Source organism: Callithrix jacchus, chromosome 10 (genome assembly GCF_049354715.1).
Source record: "Callithrix jacchus isolate 240 chromosome 10, calJac240_pri, whole genome shotgun sequence".
In the NCBI taxonomy this organism is placed as follows: domain Eukaryota; kingdom Metazoa; phylum Chordata; class Mammalia; order Primates; family Cebidae; genus Callithrix; species Callithrix jacchus.
The window spans coordinates 33,233,761-33,261,070 of NC_133511.1; the positions used below are offsets into that span (position 1 = coordinate 33,233,761).

The 27,310-nt window shown below is 36.3% G+C and overlaps 1 protein-coding gene across 10 annotated transcripts in view; it reads right to left on the reverse strand.

Annotated features, from left to right (window-relative positions):
• OPCML (opioid binding protein/cell adhesion molecule like) overlaps positions 1-27,310 on the reverse strand; it is a 1,172,302-nt gene that overhangs the window by 1,040,540 nt on the left and 104,452 nt on the right. The gene's annotated exons all lie outside the window — the stretch shown is intronic.

Here is a 27,310-nt window from a genome sequence, read left to right on the forward strand (position 1 = left end):
CCTAGAAAAGCCTCCACAGCTTACCATAGAACCTATTACCCAAAACATGTATATATGTGGTTTTTATTCTTGGCCAGCATGACCTTTTTTGAGATTTACCAAAATCACCTTGCTGGCTTTTTTGAATTATGCCCCACGTTGTCAGAAATTCAGATATGCTATTCTGAAATCTATAGGGGGGGTTGGGGGATTCACAGGGGAACATAAGCCATGCCGCAACTTCACCTTGCTTTCAGTCATTCTCCCATCACAGAGCAGACCGAGATCTACTACCGGGCTGTTGTTAGCTGTAGACATAAATCCTGGTTCTCAGGTAGTTGACAAAAATAAACTGAAAATCACTGTCCTAAGGCAAAGTTTGCTTTACACAAACCTCCAACAAGTCAATCTGGCCCTGTGCATTTAGGAATCCATCTAATCCCGCAGGCTTCAGATGAAGCCAGTTCTCAGGCTTTGACAGCTCCCCATGAAACTCAGTTAACAGCTTGGATTCACAAATCCCCAGTTCCCAGCTCTTCCCTGCTGCATCAGCACAGTGACTTAACAGACTGTGCCATTTAAAAGCACTTGCCTGTTGTCCCTCAACCCCAGGATTCTCTGCACTATCTATCTACCCCTTGCTGGCTGTGACATCCTGACCTTGGAAAATTTGTCATCCTAGAAATACAGACATAGACAAAGGCCCAAGGAGTGTCATCTGTTGCTAGGAGTGATCAGAAGACAAAAATAAAATGTGTTGTCCAGCACAGGGGATGTACTTGATCAAAACCTGTCTCAACAACTCAATTCAACAAGACAAGAACTGACATAATCTAAGTACTGAGAGAGATGTGAATTTGTGAGTTATTTAGAACGGTGCTTCTCACACTCTTTCCCAGGAATAACCTGGAAACTTTACAAAAATGCAGATTTTTATTCTCTCGATCTGATGTGGAGTCCAAGGTTCCACATTTGTAATCACTCTTTTGGTGGCAGAGATTTAGAGGGCAATACAGGGCATAGGCACTAAGAGCCAGAGTGGAGTTACAGTCAAGGAGCGTCAACCAGGAGGAGGAAGAAGGCCCTCGTCTATGATCAGCAGAACGATGGCCTCTCAGAGGCATCTATGCCCTGATCCCTAGAACCTGTGTATGGGGTACCTTACATGGCAAAATGGACTTTGCAGCTGTGATTAGGAGTACGGAGCTTGGAATGGGGAGATTTATCCTGCGTCATTTAGGTAGTCCCAATGTAATCGCATGAATCCTTAAAATCAGAGAACTTTTCCCGAGTCAGAGAGAGGTTGTGGTAAGAAGGAGTCCCTGCCCTTTACTGCCCCGTGCTGTGGAAGTCCATAGTATGGACAGGACAGGAAAGAGGCCTGAACCTGATGCTGGGCCCAGCGGCCAACTGGCAAGGAAACAGAAGTCTCAGTTTTGAAACCACAAGGAACTTAATCCTGGCAACACTTGAACAATCAATGAAGGTGATTCTCCCTAAAAACTCCAGAAAGAAACACAGGCCTATCAATATTTTGATTGCACCCCAGCAAGACCCATATGAGACTTCTGACCAATGGAAATACAAGATAATAAGCACGTGCTGTTTTGAGCCATTAAATTTAGAGTATTTTGCTACAGCAGCAACACAAAATAATATATTGCTTATCTGACTGCCCTGAAAACATCTTCGACATAAACAAAAACGGATCTTCCCATTTCTAGTCTGTTTCTATAATTGATTGACCATACGCAGAAGTTAGGGAGAGCTCTCTAAACTTTTGTTCTAATCATAATCCTCCCCCACCCCTCTCTAAAATTCGTTAATGGCTCAAACTTCTTGCAGAAATAAAGGTGCCTGTATAACTTCTCTTGTTCAGTTATCCAGTCCACCTCTGCCTGTAGGACCTTCTTCTAGTCAAACCAGCTGGACTAACTGCCTCGTGGCTCGATACCATCCCATTCAGACCTCACCTCCTCTGGGAAGCCTCCTCTAACACCTTGCCGGTGAGCCAGGTACTTGATAAACTGCTCCTAATCCTGTTGTTTTAGCATCTGTCAGGTGACTGTCCTTGTCCATCTGACCACGAGCTCCTGGAGAACAAGGCTGGCTGTCTCTCTCATTTCTACTACAGCTCTTATAACAAGTTCCCAGCAAACACAGGTTGAATGATCACACCGTAGTATAATATGAAATATCTTTGATTTTTTTCCTGGCTCCTGTCACCAAGCTCCTAACACCCTTGGAATATCCTGAAGGATCAGACAGTGCCTTTTGTTATTCATGATGAGCCTCTGTAATAACACCTAATTTTATGCTACTGAAGTGGGCCCCCAGATAGCCTTAAAACAGGGTCAGTCTCTAGAAAGAACAAGTGGATTAGAGGGTTGAAACTTTCAGCCCCACCCACCACCCTCCAGGAAAACGTGGGTGGGTATTGTGGATTAAGCTCTACTGAAACTCTTGAACCAGAAGCTTCTGGGTTGCCGAGCACATGGCAGTGCTGGGAGAGAAAGGTGCCCAAAGAGAGTGGGAGGCTGTGTATCCCCCACCCCATTTCTTGCTCTGTCAATCTCGCCTGTTCATATACATTCTCTGTAATGTCCTTTATAATAAATAAGTAAACATTAAGAGAATGTTTCCCTGAGTTCTATGAGTCATCCTAGAAAATTAATTGAACCCAAGGAGGGGGTTGAGGGAATCCCTGATTTATAGAGGTGCAGGTCAAAACCTGGTGCTGCATTTGACATGGGTGCACACACTGGGCACCTAAAATGGACACAATGCCTTACCAGCAATATCTGACTTGGTCTTGTCAGCAACTCTAAAAGGCAGGCATCATTATCTCCACTTTTCAGATGAAGAAACTAAAATGTAAAATAATGTATAATTTGGCCAAGATCACAGAGCAAACAAGTCACTAGCACCTGAATTCTTGTCTGTGCCCTTCTTACTAGGAAATTCGGGAGGAGATCACCAATTGAATATTTGCTAAATTCTATGCCTTCTGTAAGGGGCATTATATATGTTATTTAATTTAAGAAAAATGTGAACAAGTGATAATCAACGTCCAGAGAAAGAAATATGTAACTTTTTCAGAATAGCAGGTAAATGCATGCTGATAGCAATGGAGTAAAAATAAAAATAAAGGAAAAAAAAAAAACGAAAAGGCAGGTAAAACTTTACATGAGCATTGTTCCTTGCAAGACACAGGCAATTTCCCCTGATGGAGAAGAATAGGAAGAAGATAGTAGGTGGAAAGAATTGAACAGAGTGCTTCTTGCAAAGTATGCCATCTGTGGTTCAGAGGATTGGTGTGAACACAGAGTGTAGTCGAAGACAGCAGGAAACAATTAGAAAGACTGGAAAATACTCTTGCCTGTCTGCCATGGCAGGGTTTTTGGGTTTCCACCTGATAGGTATGGTGATCTGTATCTAGTTTTTACAAAAGCCAAGTACAAGGCCAACACCATTCTAGAGTTACAGGGGGGATTTATGAAGGAGGGGCTTATCCAGTGATAATGTAGACTAGATTTGATGATGTCTGAATTCGATACGGGGAAAAATTCAAGAACTATTTCAGAAGTAACATAAATAGGAATTGGTGATTGATTGGTGGCTTTTAGAACTGAGGAAGGGGGAGTCTGAAATGACTTCCGTGTTTCTAGCATCTGTGGTTGGGTAAAAGATAGAATAATAGTTATGAAACAGCCTTTGCAAAATTATGACAGTAAGAGAAATCTGACACGTTGACTACATCTTGCTTCTAACCTCCAAACTGTCCTTGGTTATTCCTGGGTGTGGCCAAGTTTACTTTAGGAGAAATTTAAGTTATAGTTTAATCTTAAGCTCCTCAAAGCAAGGCTGATAATAGCCCCTCCCCAATCTAAACCACCTTTGTAAAATTAGTGAAAGACCACCAGGTTAGAGGTATGAGAGGGGCATGAATTTTGCTAAGATGTAAGCATGGTTAAATAATAGCAGCCATTTTTCTGTAGGTCATAAGATTTGTAACTTTTCCAATTACTCTTCTAGATAACATCACTATTGTAGAACCTAAGACTGGCCTTTTGAGATGTCTTTTCAGACTTTTGCATTTCCACTGACTAACTGACTCTACCTGGACCTGTAATTTGTGACTCAACATGTCCTGTGGCCCCACCCAGAGACTGACTCAGTGCGCAAGGACCATTTTCCACACCCCTATGATTTCATTCCCAACCAAACAACACTCCTGTTTCTAGCCCCCTGCCCACCAAACTATCCTTGAGAAATCCTAACCTCTGAGCCTTTGAGGAAACTGATTTGGGTAATAACTCTACCTGCCGTGTGGCCAGACTTATGCTAATGAAACTCTTACTCTACTGCAATAGCACAGTCTCTGTGAGTTGGCTTTGTCTATGCAATTGGCCAGAAGACCCAGTCAGGTAATTACAGTCATAGCTGGGAGAGAGTAGATGAGTTTGGTTTTGAACATGCAGAGTTTATGAAACCTCAAGATGTCTGGCACAAGCTGTAAAATAGACATGAATCTCAGGTTAAGTCACTGTTAGTGATGTGCTGGAGCCAGCTCCTACCTACTTGTCAGAGCTTACTGCTAAACTTTCAGAAATTATATGAGCCAATTACTAAATACAACCACTAATAAAAGTTAAATTATATAAACTTTTGATTAAATAAGTTATACCTTAAAAGGCAACGAATACTCAAAAGCCATCACTTCCTAATTATTTTACCACATTTTGCTATTATCTATGCTCTTAGGATAATTTCTGTTCATTTTCCCTATATGGTGAAAACACTGTATAATGGTTTGCTATTGTGCCCCCTTCTCAACTCTATGTTTGTAGCCTAAAATTAACCATGGTGAAGATATTTATACTACGAAAATCAGCAAATGCTACCAATCAAGGCTTGACTGTTTTGTTGATTGTCTAGACTTAGAAAGGCATCGAGAAAATGTTAATAGAGATTAAACTTGCATTGAGTTTCACTAACGTTATTCATGAATATGTTATATCTAACACCTTCCGGGTTTTTCCCCCCAAGATGGAGTCTTGCTCGGTTACCCAGCCTGGAGTACAGTGGCAAGATCTCAGCTCACTGCAACCTCCGCCTCCTGGGTTCAAGCAATTCACTGCCTCAGTTTCCCAAGTAGCTGAGATTACAGGCACCCACAACCATACCCGGCTAATTTTTGTATGTTTAGTAGAGACAGGGTTTCACCATGTTGACCAGGCTGGTCTCGAACTCTTGAACTTGTGATTCACATACCTTGGACTCCCAAAGTGCTGTGATTACAGGAGTGAGCCATTGCACCTGGCCTGTTTAACATTCTATTGTGTCTGTAACCATTACATTGTGAATAGCACAAAAAAATGAGAAAACATTGTTTGACTATTCAAAACCTATTATCTAATTCAGCAAAAAAGTTGCTCAGTCATTGACAAACAAGAAGTTCTGATATGTCTTTGTTGTTTTACTTCATCTTATTCAACGTAAATAAAAATATCAACCATCATCTATGTCGGAACTACACTTGTTCGTCATAAATAGGCTATGGATACAAGAATTTTGCAAAACTCAGGGAAAATATTCTATGAGAATCAAATAAGCTTTATTGAATTTCCAGGAAAGAGCATTGTCGATTCCTTATTTGAAAATACTGTGCTAGAGATCCTTTATGTCAACAAATTTTATAATAATTAAATACTCACACATACACACACAAGTACCTTTTTTTCCCCTCAGAGATATGATAGTTAAAAATTTACCAGCACAACGCTGCAATACTGGTCACAGATCCAAAGATACTCCTGAACATCTTCTGAATGAAGTTCGAATTCATCCGAGCCATGGAGAAGATCCTTTTAGATATCCTTTGCTGTTGTTTTCTCTCTTTAGGTCTCCAGGACAGTAGTTAATTCTTTTTAATTAACTCTTTGTTCAGTGCAATATATCAGTAGAATTTCAGTTTGTTTTCATTTTGCATGTTTCTACTTCTTTAGGACTTCTATTATTTTCTTTCTGGCCTCATTGGTGTTAACAACTTATTCTAATTTAGATCCCTCTGCAAACGTCATTAACAAGCTATTTACTCCCTCATTAACACTGAAACATTATCATTTATCACTATCTGTGGTAATGATCATGGGATTAAGGGTATGGAGGCCTTAAGAAGTTTGCATTCTAATCAGCAAGTTGAAAAGGATGAGTCTAGGCCTACTCTGAATTGTCCAATGGCACATCAAGGGCTTGGGGACTAGGTTTAAAAAAATAACTAGAATTCAGCCTTCAAGTTGAAATTCAATTTTTCCCAATATGGTATTATTTGAAAACTGGAAGGAACATCAGGAGACTTCATACCAAAATAATATTGGTCCTGGCAGTCACAACAAGTTCCATTTTATATGAGTGTCTCATGAGCCTTCAAGGAAAACACTAAAAAGGATTGCAGTGGCTGATAATTGGTCTTGACAATGAGATCTTTAGTCACGTGGGTGCATGGGTGGGAAAAAAGCTGCAGGAGCCTAGAATTCAACTAAGGAGAGAATCATGAAGTGCAGGTTTGTTTTGAGATCAATAATCAGTAGGTTATTGGAGGGCAAACATAATCTTGGGTCAGCAGGGCAGTGTTACCAAATGTTCTCCAACCTAACTCTATGAATTTTCTCCAGGGTCTGTTAAATAATGAAATTTTACTAAACGATACAATAATAGCTCTTAGTTACAAGGGAAAGAGCAATGTGTTCCAAGAAGCAAGATTAAAGCCTAGCTGCACAAACTCAGCCCATATTGCCAAACGTGAGTGGAAAAGCATCAGCTGCAGAATGTGGTCAGCTGTGGGCTCAAGAGAGTGAATTTAAGCTGTACAGGAAACTGTTAGAAGCCATCAAAATGGAGAACAGGGTGTCACTCGGAGACACTAAGAAGAGAAATCAGGTACTTGGTTGTGTATGTTTCTCACCAGTTGCTCTTGTTAGGGCTTAAAGAAAAACTGAAATTATCATTTTTACAGCCATGTACACACTTTAATTATTTTTCCTCCTCAGATTTGAACAAATTGTTGCAAACGGTAGAGTTGGAATTGTTGGTTCAGCAACAGAGAGAAAATTGAAAACTGGGAGTTTCAACCTCAATAACCATTGAATGTTAAGGCTCAGTCATTCACTCTTATTTTGTTTCTTTTAGGTCTAAATGAACCCTTTATTTATTGAAACTTGCCTTCCTTCTTGTGTATTACTGAGTAACCAATATAAACATCCTAGCAAACAAACTGGCAATGACACCAACAGTCCTTAATGCGCTGGATATCAATTGCTTTCAAGTCTTGCAGCTGAGTCCTCAGGCACCACAGAGCAGAAACAAGCCATCCCCACTGTAGCCTCTCGGAACTCTTGACCCACAGAAGTGGTGGGAAATAATAATTATTGTAGTTTAAGCCCTCAGTTTGGGGAGTCATTTGTTATGCAGCAACAGATAGCTAACACAGCTCTTTCTAACTAAAATCCTCCTGCATCTGCAGAATTAACTGAATTGAATTAAGCGGAAGGGCTAACTTCTCATGATTGACTAATCAAGAACATGAGACATTTATTTCTAATAATATAGTAAGCACACATAAACCCATTACTCAAAATAAAAGACAGGACCTTTCCAATAAATGTGTTACTGTGGTATAGTCCCAGTCCCATATCCTTATCTACCAATGGCCAAAGACACCACATCCTAAATTCCATGCTAAGCATCTCATTCCATCTTTTTTGTATATGACTTTAGGGCATACAGTACACATTATAATTTGGAATTTACTTTTTTCACTTGATATTATATTATTAAAAATCATCCATGTTTTCTACCATATTTGTTTTGACTGCTGTATAATATTCCATTGTGTGAATAAACCATAGTTTGTCCAATCATTCACCTGATGATGGGCATTTGAGCTGCTCCCTAGCTCTGCAATGGCGAACAGTACTACTCTAAACCCATATGAATATTTTCTTTATTGTGCAAGTGCATCAATTTTGCTTGGATGTAAGCCTAGGGAGTGAAATCACAGGGTTAAATTTAAAATATTATAGAAATGTTTTCTATGTCTTAAAAATGTGCCTTATGGTTCAAAACATATTCACTCATATTTTCTATTAACAAAGTTTTATCTTTTTATATGTAAGTTCTCAATCCATCTAAAGCTGATTTTTGTTTATCATGTGAGGTAGAACTCTCATTTTATATTTTTTCTTATTAATATCCAGTGTTTTGTTTTGTTTTGTTTTGTTTGAGACAGAGTCTCACTCTTGTCACCCAGGCTTGAGGGCAATGGTGTGATCTTGGCTCACTGCAACTGCCGCCTCCCAGGTTCAAGTAATTCTCCTGCCTCAGCCTCCCAAGTAGCTGGGATTTCAGGCGACCACCACCACATCTGGCTAACTTTTTGTGATTTTAGTAGAGACAGGGTTTCACCATGTTGGCCAGGCTGGTCATGAACTTCTGACCTCAGGTGATCTGCTCACCTCGGCCTCCCAAAGTGCTGGGATTACAGGCATGAGCCACCATGCCTGGCCAATATCCAGTACTATAATTTTAATTTTTTCATTGCTCTGACATGACATCTCTGTCTTATATTAAAGTGTTATATATGCATGAACCTGTTTTGGGACTTTCCATTTGATTCCATTGATTAATCTGTCTATCTCTCTGGCAATATCACATTATTTTAATTATCATGCCTTTCTGATAAACTCTGATATTTGGTAGAGCAAGTGTCTCATTATAGTTCATCTTTTTCTGTTGTGTCTTTTATTCAAACATACAGATTTTTAGAAAAAAAATCTAACAAAGATTCATTAAATAACCTGCTGATATTCTGATTGAATTGTATTGAATCAATCTGTAGGTGCATTTGAGAATTGATATTTATATAGTATAGCTTTTTATTCATAAATATAGTGTATTTTGCCAATTATTTAGATCTTATTCAATATTTCTGGATAAAATAATTTTACGGAGATCTTGTACATCTTTCGATGGATTCATTTATAGGTACTTAGTATCCTCTGATATTATCGTAAATAATGTCTTCTTTTTCACTGTGTTTTCTAGTTGTTAGCTACCGGTATATATACAAAAGGGCAGCTGACATTTTGTATTCTTACAACCCCTCCTGCACACACCCCCAACACATGCACACATTTATAATAATTTACCTACCATTTTGTTTTTTCTATGTAAATAATTAAGTCATCTGCAAGGATTTCCTCATTTCTAATTTATATGCTTCTAATTTCTTTACTTCTGTTTCATTGTACTGAACAGGACTGTAAACACAATTTTGGACATGTGTGCTGACAGTCAACTCTTTTATCTCAACCAAATCTTAAAAGAAATGCTTCTAACGTTTTCCATTTGATAAGATATTCTTTCCTGAGCTTTTCAGTTTGTCTGTTTTATCTCTTTGGTGATGGTTAATTTTGTGTCCTCCTGTCCAACAGACACTCAGACATTTGGTCAAATATTATTCATGGTGTTTCTGAAAGGGTGTTTTGGATGACGCTAACATTTTAATTGGTGGACTTTTGAGTAAAGCATATTGCTCTCCTTAATGTGAGTGGGCCTCGGTCAATCAATTGAAAGCCTAAATAGAATAAAGCCTGAGCAAGAGCTAACTCTTCAGACTTCATGTGCAACATGAGCTCTTCCTGTTTCTCAAGACCGCTGGCCCATCCTGTAGGTTTTGAACTTCCTAGACTCCATAATTGCATGAGCCTATTATTTAGTTTTCCAGTTTCTTCAGTCTTATAAAAAATAACAAATATGCACATGCACACACACATTTTATTAGTTCTGTTTCTCTGGAAAATCCTAACATACTCTTTACCAGGTTTAAGAAGTTCTCAAATATTCCTAATTTCCTAATAGTACTTTTTCATAATTATCAATTAGTATTGCAATTTATTAAACACTTTTTATATATCTACTGAGATATTCATGTGGCTTTTTGTCTTTTACTCTGTTAATGTGATACATTACATCATGGATTTTATAATAACAAATAATTATTGAATACCTAGAAAAAACCCAATTTGATCATGGGATAGTATAATTTTTTTTGAATACACTGAAAAACTCAATTTGGTAATATTGTTTAGAAATTTTGCTTTTATATCCCAGAGTAAAATGAAGCAGTAATTTTTCTTTGTAGTTTTTTTTTTTTGTCTTTTTTATCTGGTTTTAGTAACAGAGTAATGTTATCCTTTTAAAAAGAGTTGGATAAAATTTCATTTATTTTCTACTTTCAGAAAAGCTTTTGGAAAATTGGGATATTGGAATAATTTGTCCTATATAAGTTATCCTATACTAATAAGTTCTTAGTAGGGCTTGTCTACAAAACCATGTAGGAGCTGGTATGAGTGCAATGCTGTTTACAACTAATTGATCACAGCTGGTTACAGAGTCCTGTAGGTTTATTCTATCATTCCTTTTCTAGCTTCTTACGTTGAAAATTTTGCTTATTTTTTTTTTGAGGGCTTTTAACCTTTCTCTTATTTATAGACCCTTTAAGTCTGTAAGATTTTTGAAGCACCACTTTTGCTAATCCTGCAAGTTCCAAGGTGCAGAATTTTAATTAATTCTAGATATTATTTTTAAAATTTTATGATAACTTCTAACATAATAAATTACATATGTGTCAATATCGTTTTAATACTTATACATGGAGGTATTTTATAATTTCTCCTTTTGGTATTAACTTTCAAATTAATACTATTGTAGTGAAAGATCAGAGTCTGTATAATACCTATTAAAATTAGTTGAGGCATTTTATGGACAAATATACATGATCTTTTTTTATATTTTATGTGGGATTGAGAAAAACCTACTCTTTATATTTATTGAGTGTAGAACTCTGTATGAGATAACTAGGTCACACTTAAAAATATTGCTTGGTTTCCTCTAACCTTGCTGCTCGATCTGTCAATTATCAAGAGATAGGTGTTAATATCTCTCACTAAAATGGTTGATTTTCCTTATAGTTCTATCAGTTTTTTCTCTATGCATTTTGAACCTATTCTATTATAGATATAATATATATAACACATATGTAATATATATAATCTCACATATGAGATTAAAATTGCAATGTCTTTTGAATAAATTGAACTATTTGTAACATTTATTTTTATGTAATGACCTATTCCAGCTCTAATACTGATCAAGTTTTTTGGTCTTTAATTTCATCTGACATTAATATAAGAATTTCAGCTCATTTGGTTAGTATTTGCTTAACATATTCATTTTTCATTCTTTACTTTTAACTTTCTCCTGTCTTTGTGCTTTTTTACCTCTCTTACAAAGTCTGTATCTGTATATTTAATTTAATCTATCAAAATTCAACTTCAAATATGAAATAAGTCAATTCATATTTAAATTCTTGATTTTATTATATTCGTTTATTATTTGTCTTTTTCTACATTTTCTGTGTCATTTTTTATCTTTAGTTTTTTGTTTTGTTTGTTTTTGGAGCCATAAGATTAGACATGATAAGACTAGAATTTTAGTACCCCCCTTTCCAACTTCCATCATGGTGGGATCATCTATATCAGTGGCTTCCAATTAAAATAAGAACCACAAATGTAAGCCACATGTGAAATTTTTAATTTTCTAGTGAACATATTAAACAAAATAAAAACAAAATTAACTTTAATTATGTATTTTATTTAGCCCAGAATATTCAATATGCCATTTCGATATGCAGTTAATCTAAAAGTTTAGTGAAAAACTATGCATTTTTCATAACAGATTTTTGAAATCTGGTATGTACTTTATACGGTTAGCAATTTTAATTCAGAATAGCCACATTTCAAATAGCTAGTGCATATCATATTACACAGTCCACGTCTAGGCTTTTAGTTCCTTTACTATTTTACCTTTGCTGTTTTAATGTGAAATAAAAAAACCTTAACAAGGTATCTGACCTCGTTTATTTCATGTAGTTCTTGTAAGAAGTCCCAGAGTCTTGCCTATTATTTCAATATTTTATAAAATCTATTTAATTAATCAATATGAGATTCTGAGAAAAGTTCTGAGATCTTATAACCATAAGAATATTTTTCTTATGCCCTCCCTCATATGTAAGCAAAAATGTGGCTGTATCTAAGCTCTTACATTTTAAGTGCTTTTTTGGGCATGCATTGTTGCTATTGAGGAATCTATTATTAATTTTATTTTTAGTCTTTTTTCTCTGTAAGCTTTTTAATTTTTCTCTGACTTCGTGTTTTTAAATTGTATTATGTTCCTAGATGTAGGCTTTTCCTTTCCCTTTTGCACTCTTTGAACATTTTCTATCTGTAATCTGTTGTTTCCATTTATAGAATATATTTTAAATATTTTCTCATCTTCATAAAAACAATTCTGAGATGTCCATTTTTCAGATATTAGTATGTCTATCATTACCCTTCACATTTCTTAGCTTTAGTATATATATTTCATTGTTTTTCTTCTCTTCTGTCATATTGAAAATGTGCTCAATATGGTGTTAGAGTGAATTAATTGGTCTCTCAGCTGCATTCATTCTATTTATCCCATCTACTGTGTTTTTTAACTTAAGCATTATATTTTTCGTACTCAATATTATTCTTGGTTCTTTTTATATTTTCTGGTTCTTAAGTCAAATTGTTATCTTCCTCTATTTTGTTTATCAAACTAATTTTATTTCATTTAATTTTTTTTTAATTTTTTTTGTTTTTTGAGGAGGAATCTTTCTCTGTCACCAGGCTGGAGTGCAGTGGTGAGATCTCGGCTCACTGAAACCTCCGCCTCCTGGGTTCAAGTGATTCTCCTGCCTCAGCCTCCCAAAGTGCTGGGATTACAGGCACCTGCCAGCACACCCAGCTAATTTTTGTATTTTTAGTATAGATGGGTTTCACCATGTTGGCCAGGATAGTCTCACTCTCTTGAACTTGTGATCTGCTCATCTGAGCTTCCCAAAGTGCTGAGATTACAGGCGTGAGCCACTATGCCCTACCCAAACTAATTTTAATTTTTCACTCCAACTGTTTTAGTAGTTTCGTCTGAAGGAATCTATAGTTTCGTATTTTACATTTCCTTTGAAATACTCATACATTTCAAAAGCCTTGTAAGCTTGTTTTCTTCTGAGAGTTTGGCTACACAGCCAGGCAGAGCTCACTCTAAAAGGCCGGACTCAAGCTCTCAGCCTCAAAGGCTCTGGAGACAAGAGAAGGTGGAGGCCAGGAACCAGGAAGATGCAGCCAGTCACTCAACACTGTGCAAAACAATTCTTCAGGCAGGACTTCACTTTTTGTTATTGGAAGACATAACTTAGATTGTAATTCATAAACTTGAGGATAACTCTGGTGTTTTTATTGTTTTGTTTTTTGAATTTTTGTTGTTGTTTTTCACTCTCTGCAAACAAAGGGCTTTAATCCATTACGGGTTTTATACCTGACAGCCTCTGTGCCAGGGATCTGAGTTTTCACAAGTGTGTTGTGGGACTCACCATTAAACATGAAGATATGGGTGAAGGATTCCATAATTCCTTTCTAGATTTTTCTCCAAAGCTATACTAGGCTGTCTTTTCTCTCAGACCAAAGACATTATATATATAAATGCCAGTTCAAACCCTTGCCCAACCTCTCTATCACTGCAGAGAGGAATCTTGGGAGAGGAAGCCTTAGCCATGCTAGTTCAGTGTCTTGCTAGGAACCACTCATTTCCATTTGTAGAGACAGGGTCTTGCTCTATCACCCAGGCTGGAGGGCAATGGTGCGATCATGGATCCTCAAACTCCTGGGCTCAAGCGATCCTGCTGCCACAGCCTATCGAGTTGGGGTTACAGGTGTGAGCCACTGAGCCTGGCTACTAATTTCCTTTTCATAATTATTATGTCACCAGGAAATATATACAAACACTCTCAAACTTTCTCATATTTCCAGCCCATATAGCATGTTGAAAATAACATAATAATAATAAAGTAGTTGTAATTTTTTTGTATTACAAAATAAAACAAACTCCTTTTGAATCATAAAGTATCTCAAACCCAGATCCTGATTCTGTACATGAGAATCTGAGGCTTAGAATGAAGTTTCATTCAACATCACCAGAAAATAGCTGGTGGCAGAACTGGGACTAGAACGAAATGCTCCGATGGCATGTTATATCACAAAACAGTGTGTACAAAGTGCCTAACTTCCTTCTTCCTTCTCCACTGTGCCATTCAAGGAACCTCAGCTCTTCCTCTTACTTCCTTTAGGTTTCCACTTATACTCTCAAGTGTGTTCTCCAGAATTGAGAAATGGGTTTATATTTGCCTTTCATGGTCTTATAACCATTCAACTTCTTTCAGAATTTATCTCTACATCCTAAAGAATTTTAACTTTATTCTTCAGTACTCAATCATCCCCTTGATCATTTTAATTGTCTCATGCTAGAGTTTTTCTATCTTATTTTTGTGTTTGGTTTTAGCAATTGGAATTTTAGGCAGAAAGAATGCAGTTCTGGGGGATTTCCAGCTGACAATGGGCATCTGTTGGCCATGCGGGCTAGCTGCATATAACTGAGAGTAGACAGTAACTCCAGACTTCTTTCCCCAGATAGGAAATAACTGAGACAGTTCCACCTGCAATGTGTCTACAGGCAAATCACTGAAATTCTCTGGACCCTGTTATGCTCCTGGCAACAAGGGGTCATAGAAGCTCCCAAAATGGAGAAAAGAAGCCCTAACGAGAAGTCTTCAAAGGATTTTAATTCCTTGGGAAAGCAGATCTGTTAAAGATGGAAAGCAATGATGAACCAAAGAGGAATAAACACCTTGGCTGAGTGGTTGTGGAATTCTCAATGTTATTTGAGGTGCGAGTGTCCTGAGAGATTGATATCGTTTGGATGTTTGTTTCCTCCAAGGTATATGTTGACTCCCAGTGCTGGAGCTGGGGCCTAGTGGGAAGTGCTTGGATTATAGAGACAGATCCCTTACAAATGACTTGGCATGCCCTCCACAGGAATGAGTGGTAATGAGTTGGTGAGAAATCTGGTTGTTTAAAAGTGTAGCACCTTCACCCCCTCTATTTGGCTTCCTCTTTCACCATGTGGCAGGCTCTCCTTTGCCTTTGGCCATGATTGGAAGCTTTCTGAGATCCTCACCAGAAGCCAAGCAGATGCCAACACCATGCTTGTACATCCTGTATAACCATGAGCTAATTAAACCTCTTTTATTTATAAATTACCCAGTGTCAGATATTCCTTAATAGCAACACAATGAGCGAACACAGAGAAATTCAGTTTTTCTGACGTCAAGAATTGTTTCCTATATTGTATTCTGCTAATGCTTATTAACATAAGAGATGGTTTATTGTTCAGAACCAGAGTGCACCCCAGCCAGTCTCCCTTTCTGAAGAGTGCCCTTTGCTTGGGCTCTTCTGCCTCCATTGCATCATTTGCTGTAGGAACAAACACGAACAAGTTTCTTTTCTCCTTGGAGGTCATCTACACCACCGTTGCAATCATTTTATTATTATTATCTCTAAAATAGTGTTTATTTTCTGATAAGGAGAAATTTTATTTTAAATATTTTAGAAAATACAGAAAAATAAAAGAAAAAAATGAAATTAACCTATAATCTTATAACCCTGAGATGACCACTTTTAAAATTATGGAATATTTCCATTCAGTCATATCTACTATAATTTTTTACAGTTTTATGTTCTAGTTTCACTTAGTTTGGAGAGAATTTTTCCACATCATTAACTATTTCTAAAAAACACTATTTGTCCTAGTTACACACAGTGTTCCATTCTGTGGCTAAATTGTAATTTATTTTCTGTTTGCCCATTTAAAGTCACTTTGTTTACCTTATATTGTCTATTCTAAAAGTGCTGTGATAAACATCTTTCTTCATCTTTTGTTCATGTCTCTGATGATTCTGAATGACTGATTGCTGATAATGAAACTACTAGTTAAAAGATTATTTTGAGGTCTTTAATATATATTGCCCAATGAGTGATAAGCTTAATTAAACTTTACAAAACAATGTATGCAGCTGCTGCTGTGGAGGTAGCAATATGTCACAAATACTAAAACAAAATAGAAAAAATCAGCACCATAATCTCCTCTGTGAACTGAAACTATCTACAGCCAAACAGCTTATAGTCCACAAAACATGATTTTCCTATTTGATACTCTGTTAACATCACATGACTATTCCACAAATTTCTTGATTCAGAAGATTAGGTTGGAAATAACTTTGAAAATTCATCAATCTCAATAATTGACTACTCCACATCTCTTCATCAGAGTAAATAGCTTCCTTCTTAGAAAGATAGATTGTTCAGCTGGAATAATAAGATTGTTCACTCTGAGGTTTGTTTCAAAATCCTCACCTGAGTTCACCAATCCTGAACTATTATGTCATAACTTTGGCCCAGTCTCAATCAGATCTCCTCATAGAAACACCTGCCTTAAACCAGACCCCTCCAAATCACATAAATATCCCATCTTTATCTGTCTTTTTCAAAGACAGTACTAAAATGGTACTGATCTTCCTTATCATAGGAAGCAATAGACTTGGCTTTGCTTGACCCACAAGCTATTGTGTGGTCTCCTTGGGGTGCTGGAGGTCCGTTGCCCTTCTGTAGTAGTGAAAGATGGCAGCACTCATTGAGCACTTCTGTGAGGCAGGGCTTTATCTGCATTATAGCATTTCATCCCTACAACAGCACTGTTAGTTGAGCACTGTTATTCAAATTGCCAAATATTACATATTTAGAAAGTGGCTTTATGAACTCTGCCTTAGCATGTAATAGCTGCAACAACTTCTATACTTACAATACCTAGCTAAACACCTCCCAGTTTGGCCAGGGGAGGTCTAGTCCTGCATTTTGAGGACCACCTGCGTATTATCACAGGGAGTAGGGGTTTACAGCACCCCAAGACAGTAGGTCCCAAACTGGGCGATTTTTTCCCCATTTATTTATTTATTTATTGGAGATGGAGTCTTGTTCTATTGCCCAGGCTAGAGTGCAGTGGCACAATCTCAGCTCACTGCCACTTCTGCCTCCTAGGTTCAAGCGATTGTCCCACCACAGCCTCTTGAGTAGCTGGGATTACAGGGGCCCACCACCACACCTGGCTAATTTTTTATATTTCAGTAAAGACGGAGTTCCACTGTGTTGCCCAGGCTGGTCTTGAACTTCTGACCTCGTGATCTTCCTGCCTCAGCCTCCCAAAGGGCTGGGTGTAAGCCTGGCCTTCTTCCCTTTTTTAAAATGCTTTTGTTATGAAATTTTCTGTACATAACAAAATAGAAATAATAGTAAACACTAATACACTCATCTCCTTGATTTAACTATTTTTCGTATTTTTCATCTTTAATTCGTTTTCACATTGCATTTTACTTCTTACCTATGCATTTCTTAAAAATAAAATAGAAACCTTATCCTGCACAACAATTATTTTTCTTTCAGAATGTGCTCTCCTTCTGGCAATATGGCAAATATTTTCATTAATTTGTGCTAGGAAGTTGAGCATTAATTTAGACTCCTCACATACTTTTGTTCTTTCCAGCCAAGTCCCAATTCACACTTTTACACATATATTCAAATCCATTTATTTTTTATAGTATAGATTCTGTCTCCCTAATGCATCTCTGTCTACTTAGTTTTTGCTCCATTCCCAAAACCAGAGGCTGACAACTTCTCTTGGACAGCTGAAATTATCTCCTAGTTGAGCACTCTGTTACATTCAGACCAGATAAGAGTTCTTAAAATACAGTGCTGACTGAATATACCACATCTTTTTGGAAACATTTCAGTAGCAGATTTTTTTAAACCAAACTAGCAGCTCCTGATGTTATCTCTATCAACTTTCCACAAAAATCCTTATTGAGATACTGCAGGAAAAAAGAAAAAACTACACACACACACACACACACACACACACACACGCAACAACTCCACAGAAGTAGACACAGAGATATTCTATTTTATCTATTCTATCTCCCTGCTCTAGAATCTGAAATCAACTTCCACACATAGGTAAGGTTGAAGACACATACATGATAAAATAGTGAAGGTGCAATTGGTTGGGCTCAGAAGGAAAGAGAAAGCTGCACCCCTCTCCTCCTCTTCTCCAGGCCCCTGATGCCCACACCAACCTGAAAACTACACAAGGAGGCTAAAGTCCTCCTTCCGCAAATGTGCTCAGCAAATGCCGTTATCAGGAAAGAAGCACAGCGAGAGAGCAGATGCCAACGGTGACTTCTCTATTAGATGGGTGCTCCCTGGTCTCTCACTTCACGTGTCGTAGAAAGAGGAAGAGCCTAGAGGCTGCCATTCTCCATATTCCCACAGAACAACAGAAAGCAGGGTTAGAAATAATAATATGAGTCCCATGAATTCAAAGTGTGAGGGAACTTTATAGATGCCAAATATGACAGTGAAAATAGGTATAGCTGTTAATGAACAAGTAGATTTCAAGAATGTTCATGTAAAAAATATAAAACTCAGTATAGAAAGTAAAGCAAACAGACTGTTGACAGTATGACACAAAATTAGCAGACGTACTATTACGGGAGACTTCAACACCCTCAGATATAAGATAGACCTCCAATGAAGATAAGGATATAGATAACTTGATAATATAATTAACAGACTAAAAAAACTTGCCTTCACTATAATTAGAGAAGTACCTTATTTTCAAGTGACCATGGACCTTATAAAACCCAATCTACCACATCACAAAAAGCACCCGTAAATTCTTAGTAGCAGAAATTACACTGATCGCATTTTCTGACCACAGTACAATAAGAATAGAAAAATATGAACAGTAATTTAAACACATGAACAAAAACTTAATAAGCAGGAAATTAAAAATCACCTTCCTAAATTAATATAAGACCAAGGGCAAACTAAAATAGAAGCCAGTTTTGGGGGGACAAAAAAAAAACTGAAGATAAAACTTATCAAAATGGTAGTAAACAAACCTTAAATGCTTTACTATTAGAAAGAAAAATTTAATATCAATTAAGCAAGCTTCCTGAAAACTAACAAGATAAATAGAAAAAAAGTAAAAATAAGCAGATCTAGAAATGATAATAAGGCCACAACAACAGATTTAGTTAAATCATAAGAAAATACTACATACAATTCCAGTTATAATTTGAAAATTCAGTAGAAATAGGCAATGTATTGGAAAAAAAAAACACTATCAAGATTTTTTTTAAGTGGTAGAACACTGAAATACACCAATACTCATGAGAAAGAAAATCAATAAATTATCAAAAACGTTTTTGGGCTTTGCAACCAGGTAGTTTTTAACAATAAATTCCGTCAAATTTCTTAGGAGCATATACTCTCCATGAACTACGTAAACCCACACCTCAACACACACAGGATTATATTCACATTCTGCCTTCTATCCTGGACAAGACAAATTGCTTCCTAATTTATTTCATAAAAGTGCCCATTCCAACAATTGATAAAAGATAGCACCAAGATGGAAATTTTGGAACAGACACATAGATGTAAAATCCTCATTCAAACATTAATAAATTAAATTAAACAGTGTCTCTTTAAAAAACCACCCACTGCAACCATTTATCTAGTTTAATATTAAAAAATCTATTAATCAGATTAATAGGTAAAATTAGCTCAACTGATAAAAAGCACAGGACAGACTTCTTGAACTTTTTCTTATTTTTTTAAAAAGTACGTTGTAAATCAGGGATGTAAGGATACATTTTTAATATGACAAAGGCATCCACTTTAAACCAGCAGTGTGAACGAGGAGAGGAAGACCAACAGGCTAGTGACTACTACTATTATTCAACACCCTGCAGAAGTTTTAGGCAAGGTATTGTACCATGATGAAAAGGGGATAGAATTATCATTATGTCTGCTTCAAAAACTCAAGGAGTAAATTGAAAATCTGTTGCCAGTAATAAAACAGTTGAACAATATTGTTGATAGATAAAAATTTGAAAAAATAACTAATTGAAAATAATCTTTTGAATATACATAATGGAATAAAATAATATCAACAGAACAAAGCAGGGGAAAAAAGCATAAACTACCACATACAGGATTAACTCAAATATAAAACATGTAAGAACTATAGAAAATACAAAATTACAAAGCCAATGTCAAAAAGAAAATGGGCTTGAATAAATGGAGAAACATACCACATTCTGAGAAAGAGCGAGGGATATAAAGATATTAATTCTTTGCACATGAATGTCCCCGTATTATGAAATTCCAATAAAAATATCAACTTGATTTTTCTTCTTTTGGAACATGATGAAGTACTTTTAAGTTAAGCTGGCATAAAAAGCCAAGAATAACTAAGGGAATTTTGTAAAAGAAGACTAATAAGAAAGGCCTTCTACACCAAATGTGAAATATGTTTAACAAAATCCTAGTGATTCAATCAGATGATACTGGTTCAATAATTGAGAGAAGGATCAGTGCAAAGAGATGAAATGTGCGTAAATTAGACTCTGATATATAAAACAATGATAAGAGTAATGTAGTGGATAAGGAAAGGAATGGAAGGATGAGGGAATAACACACTTTCTAATAGGATAATGAGGAAGGTCTCACCAAGAAGGTAATTTTGAGCAAAGATTTTTAAAAAGATGAAGGAGTTACCCACCCATATATCTTGGGACAGAGCCTTCCAGAAGAGAACAGCAACTCCAAAGCCACTGAAGTGGGAACCAGCCGGATGTGTTCAAGAAAGAAGGAGACAAAATCCTCCTTTGCTGTAGTAACTGAGGCAGGCAATGGGAAATGGGGCCAGAGAGGGACTGGGGTGGGCTGGGGATTGGATCATATAGTCTTTTACACCATTATCCAGATTTTAGGTTTTACTCCAAGTGAGATGGCAAGCCATTGGAAGGCACGGGACAGAGGCATGGCAGGATCTGATTTCCATTTTTAAATGATCATTCCAGTTTCTTAGTTAAAAATAGGCTGCAAAGAAACAAGACTAAAATTGGGAAGACCAGTGGAAGGCTATTGCAAAAATCCAGCCAAGAGATGATGAACAAAGTAGCAGTGCAGATGGTATGGAAGATTTTGCAGAAGGTAGAGTCAACAGGATTTACTGAAGGCGTAAAAGTGAGGTATGAGAAAAAGAGAGGGTCAAGGGTGATTCCTAAATGTTTGGTCTGAACACCTGAAGGATGTAGTTTCTATTAGCTGAGTTGAGATGACTTCATGAAAAACGGCCTTGGAAAGATCAGAATCTAATTTGGGCTACGAGATATCTAGCATGCCTGTTAAGACATCTCGGTGGAAATATTGAGAAGGCTGTTGTATTAATATATAACCTAGAGTTCAGAGGAGAGACACAGGCTACAGTCATAAACCCTGGAGTCAGAGTATACAAATTTTATGAGGAGCTGTGAATCTGGATGAAATCGGGGTGGGAATGAGCATAGAGAGAAAAGTCCATGGGCAGACGCCTAGGGCCTGTCAGCACTAAGAGACAGGAATATGCAGAGTGGGGGAGAGAATCGCCAGTGAGGTAGGAGGTTGTGGTGATGAATCTGTTGCTGGAAGAGACAGTGGTTAGCTGTGCAAATACTGCTGACAGATCAAATCGCATCAAGACTGAAAACTGGCCAATGGAAATAATAATGGGGAGGTCATTGGTGACTTGACAAGAGATGTTTTAGCAGAGAGGTGAGATCTAAAAACTGCAATGGGTCTTAAAATAATAGGAGGAAAGTTGAAGTCTGTTAGCTGTGACTACTAAGAGTATTGATTTAAAGGCATAGGGAAGAAGCCTCTACAGGCAAGGTTAAACATTTGGAAAACAAAAACTAAAATAAATCTTCACATTAGTACATATATCAAAGAGTATTCCAGACGGTTTAAAGAGTTAAATGTAAAATAATAAAATATTAACCCACTTAGAGGCAATATAGGTGAATAACTATCTAACCTTGGGATGGGAATGGATAATCTAAGCACAACAGAAAAGAAAAAGATATTCATGCACAATTCATTTGATTGAAGAATTGCCAGGAAACCTGGCAAATAAAATAAAAGTCATATATATTTGAAGAATGCATGACACAAATATAATATACAATACTGCTGTTCTTCATATACATTAGGAAGACCTGCAATGCATTTAGAGAAAAATGCTGAGACACCAAGAGAAAAATCAGCAAATATTACAGACAAGAAGCAATAACACTGGCTAATGTGAGAAACATTCTAACACATTCATAAATAAAGAACACTCAAACACATGTGTTAATATTGTGATTGTAAAATCACAATACAATAACGATAAACAAGGTAAACTTTTAAACCTTCTTACAATATTATCAGAAGTTGTCAACCTCTAAAATTAGATTTTATATTCAATATTGGAAAAGTTTTGTTGAGGGTGTGGTCACAGTGTTAATTAGGTAAAATCTTACCAGAAAGTGTTAATTAGGTAAATCTTACTTAGCTTTATTAGTAACTTTAGGAAGTTCATGAGTTTTGAACATTAGTTTTGCTTCTAAAAATTTATATTAAGAATATAATATAAACATATAGGCAAAAGAACATTTCTCAAGTACTACATCTGATGCTTAAAATTAACAAAAACTAAGTGTCCTCACTGCAAAACAAGAATAATAACTATCTCATGGAGTAGTTCCTAACATGAAATAACTGAATATTTACAAAATATTTAGTATAGTACCTTGTCATATAATTAAATGTTATTTATTTACAATCATTCGCTAAATCCTAGTTAAATGTCATTTGATTATCATTTGTTGAATAGGTAAATGGAAGCCACACTGTGTTACCTGAAAAATGATGCAAAACCATATGTATTGTATGAATCTCAATTTACATATATAATTACATCTTTTGAGAGAGACACAGCTATTTGTTGTATACTATACAAAATATTACTATTAAGTCATTTGAGCCTAACTACTTAATAAAACAAATACCATTGTATAGTATGAATCTCAATTTATATATACATATGTATGTATTTATTTATTTATTTTCAACTGATATTCATACAATACATATGGTTTTGCATCTTACTTTTTTCAAAAGCATATATTTTATTGGATATATACAGGTAAAAAATTGGAGGAAAATATTCCAAAATACTCATGCTTCTCTCTGGATAAGAGAGATCATTATTACTATTAGGAAATCAATTATCAGAGAACCAAATACCGCATGTTCTCACTTCTAAGTAGGAGCTAAATACTGAGTACATGTGGACAGAAGAAGAGAACATAGACACCAGGGCCTACGTGACAGTGGTTTGTGAGAGGAGGGTGAGAAATGCAAAACTACCTGTAGGGTATTATACTCATTACCTGAACGCAAAATAATGTGGACACCAAATCCCCACAACACACAATTTACCCACGTCACAAACCTGCACATGTACTCTGAACCTAAAATAAAAGTTGGAAAGGAAAAAAAAAGAATTACTTTTTTGTCTTTACTTTTAAGGTTGTTCTGTTTTTGCTATTCTATAGTTTTGGTAAATATGTCTAGATATGTATTTTATTGTATCTGTTCTTTTTTAAAAACATTTTTAGTGATGGGGACTTAATGTGTTGATGGGGTCTTACTCCAGGCCGGAGTGCAGTAGTGTGATCAAAGCTCACTGCAGCCTCAAACTTCTGGGCTCAAGTGATTCTCCTGCCTTAGCCTCCTAAGTAGCTGGGATTATAGGCATGAGCCACCACACCCAGGTTTTTGTATTTATTCTGCTTGTAATTTGCTATTCTTTCTGAATCCATAAATTTTGTCTTAATTCCAGAAAATTCTCTTGCCATGTCTTTTCCCTTTCTTCTGGAACTTCAATTACACATATGTTAGACCTTCATGGGAGTCTCTCTAAGTTGGCTTTGACATTTTCCATTTTTTGTTTATTTACTTTACATCCATGGTTCTCAAACTGTAGGTCAAGGAATACTGGGAAACCAGAGTGAATTCACAAGGACACCATGAGAATGTTTCATTTTTGAGAGAGATGTGGCTATTCTTTGTATACTATGCAAAATACCAAAATTTAAGTTATTTGAGCCTAACTACTTAATAAAAGAAATACTGGGTATTTCGTTTGCTCCAGGGGACTATAAAAATATTATTGAGGCACTAACACATGAATGGTGTCATGAACTGAGCAAGTTTGTGAATCTCTATTCTAGATTTTTGGTATTTATTTTGTTGAGATTATCTTCCAGTCATGAATTCTTTCCATAGCTGAAACCAGTTTGTTTTGTATCCATCTATCGAAATTTTACCGTCAATTATTAAGTTTCATGTTTCTAAGAAGTTTTATTTGGTTACTTAAAAATATTACTGGTGGATTTTAATGTTCTCTTATTCCTAAATTATATTGATAGCCATTTTTATTTCTTTGCACATAATTATACATACATATTTTATACTCTGCTTTTGAAAAATTGCCCCATCTGTAGTTTTCGAAGTTCCTTTTCTACACTGAGCACTGACTGTTGAGCACTGACTTTTGTTCATGGTGGTCTCTTTTCCCATGTACCTAGTGAGCTACACATTTTAAAAATTCATGGAAATGTTAGCAATGCCTGCATTTAAAGTGCATTCCTTCAGTGAGGATTTGCAATGCTTTCCCCAAGGATTTAGAGTCTTACCAACCTAGGTCCAAGCTTACAACTTATGGGAGCCACATAGGAGCTGTGAATTCACACTCCTGGGAGAGTAGTCTTCCAGTTAGGGATTCTAAGAAGCCTCTCTTGCCCTTCCATCCAGAGACACCTTCAACGCAGGCAACTAATCCCATTCTCTCCTTCTGCAAGGCACATGTGCCCCCTTGGCTTTCAGGGTCATGCCTTTAGGGTCTGTGGCTGCAGGATGGACTCTGTCATCTTCCTGGCCATTTTGCCAGGTCCCAGGCTTTATTTCATATCCACACCCGATCCCTCAAATTTGTACTCTAGGGAATAAGGGATTAGAAGCTGTCCTAGGGCAGTACTGGCTTCACCATAGCGTATCTTTCTGAAGTAATACTGTTTTGTTGCTTTGTGCTTCTGGAAATTTCCCTTGCTTTCTTGCCAGATCAGTATGCATTTAAAAATATTTTGACTATATTTTCCATAGTATTTTTAAATACACTGCCATTATTTCTGGGTATATCTCATCTTAACATATTTCCAAAAAGAGCAAAGCATTTTTCTTATTTTTTACATGAGAAATTACCTTTATAGTTAGGTGAGATTACACTATTCACTTTCCTCATGAAAGCTCCCTGCCTTCTCACTCACATCTTTGCTCATTCTGTTTCCTCTACTCAAAATGTCTATGATGTTTATGTCTGTGACACATTTCTAAGTCTTACCTGTCTTCAAAGTCTATTAGGCTATTAACTGTCAGTGGATTAGTCCAGTCTGATGTAAGTTTATGCAATGGATAATATCTTCTTGTTACTTATATTAACATTATTGCTTCTATTAAGTAATAGATTAGTCCAATGTGGTATTAGGAGTTCAGAAGAGTGATTAGAATTTAAGATAGATGTTGAGCTTGAATGCTTTCTTAATTTGTGGCTGCTTTTGGGCAAACTATGGTGGTAATATTTTTTACTCTCTGTAGGAAGGTTGTTTCCTAGGGTCTAAAGAGCTGTCCCTCTTTAGACTAACAGTTAAACATATAAGGAGATTAAGGAATTCTGTGGGTAATTCTGTGGGAAAAAATGCTGCCTCCTCCCTGTAGTCTTTCTCAAACTCCCCTGCAGCTTCTGAAATTAAGTTTCCCTGTGACTTTCCTTTGAGTATCTGTCACTTTCTCCCTAGTATTGAATATATAAGTATATCAGACCTTGTTCATTTGTGGTTATAGAAGTTAGTACTTTGACTATTTAGAAAGGCTTCACATTTCATCGTGGATATTATATTTTAATTTTTGTGAGGCCCAAATTTGAATTCAATTCTCCATGGGTGAAGTTCAGAAGTGACTTCTATAGTTTGTGGGAGCAGCTGGGAAGCCCCAGGGAACCCATCAACAAGTTTATCCGCTTAGCTGCATACACAGGCTAAAAAGGTGGTCAAATTTTGGTTCTTTGAATGGGAGGGGGAAAAAAGTTCCTAATAAGAAAATTGGCTTCTATCATTGGTAATGAAGAGAAAAATGAGTATATCCAATCAAGTGATGGCTTTGGCCAGAAAAATATATATATGTTTATATTTAACATATATATTTAGCATAGTTTATAATATTATTTAATATAATACATAGTTTTAAAAATAATATTTAGAAGCAAAGATTCAGATTTTTCTGTAGTTCAGACATGAAAGACCAACCATACATTCTGTACCAAAACTGGAAAAAGCAATTCATGAAGCTATTTTAGCAAGTTCTCTGGATAGTGTAAAAATTGTTCAAGTGAGAGATAGCATAGTATAGAGTTTATATTAATGGCAATATTTGTTTTAATAGCTTTGTAAATTACTTGAGTTCTGTATTTATACAATCATTAAGGATCCAAAGGGGTCACTTGTATTTTTCAGTTTATTTTATTGCATTTTACGTAGCAAATTATATGCTATAGTAAGACTCATGAATAAGGGGATTGGTGAAGGTCTCAGGGTATATCGTTTGCAAATGTCAAGGATTTTATGGATGTTTATTATGTCCTGAAAGGCAAAATTCAAGTCTCTTTTAACTTTCTCCCTGACTTCACCTAACAGTGCTTTTCCCATAGTAGGCTCACATTTGTTGAAATGAGTAGGCATTTCATTGTTGAAAAAAGGGAAAAAGAATATTGTTCTCATCTTTATGTTTTTCCACATTTTGGCATTTCTCCTGGGGTGAGTTTACTTAGGTATTGTCAGAGGAGATAAGTGAGGAATATAGAGTCTTTCTTCAGTTTCCATTTGTGGAATTTTAACAAATAAATAGCATCCTCATTCATTATTAATAGGCTTTCTAGAGATCAAAAAAGTGGATTCCAATTTCCAGTGAATAATTCTACTGGCAATTATTTGCAGTTTAAATAAAAGGAAAGGCATTTTATGTGGACGATACAAGTAGAGGATAATTAAAATACAGTAACTGATTTCCATAAATAATGAAGATGGGAAATTATCTCTGACTTCGTTTGCAAAACTCAATTTCCAATTCATCCCCTGTGAAGAGGATTAGCCATTTCCACTTTAGCCTCACCTCTCTAGAGGGGACAAGAGCACATTCCGCATATTGCACAGTTTTGCTCTGGCAAGGTGTATAAGGGATCTAATTTCAGCTGCTCACATTTGAAAACAAAGAACTAAGCCTGTATAGTTCCTTTAAAAATTTTTAATTAAGAG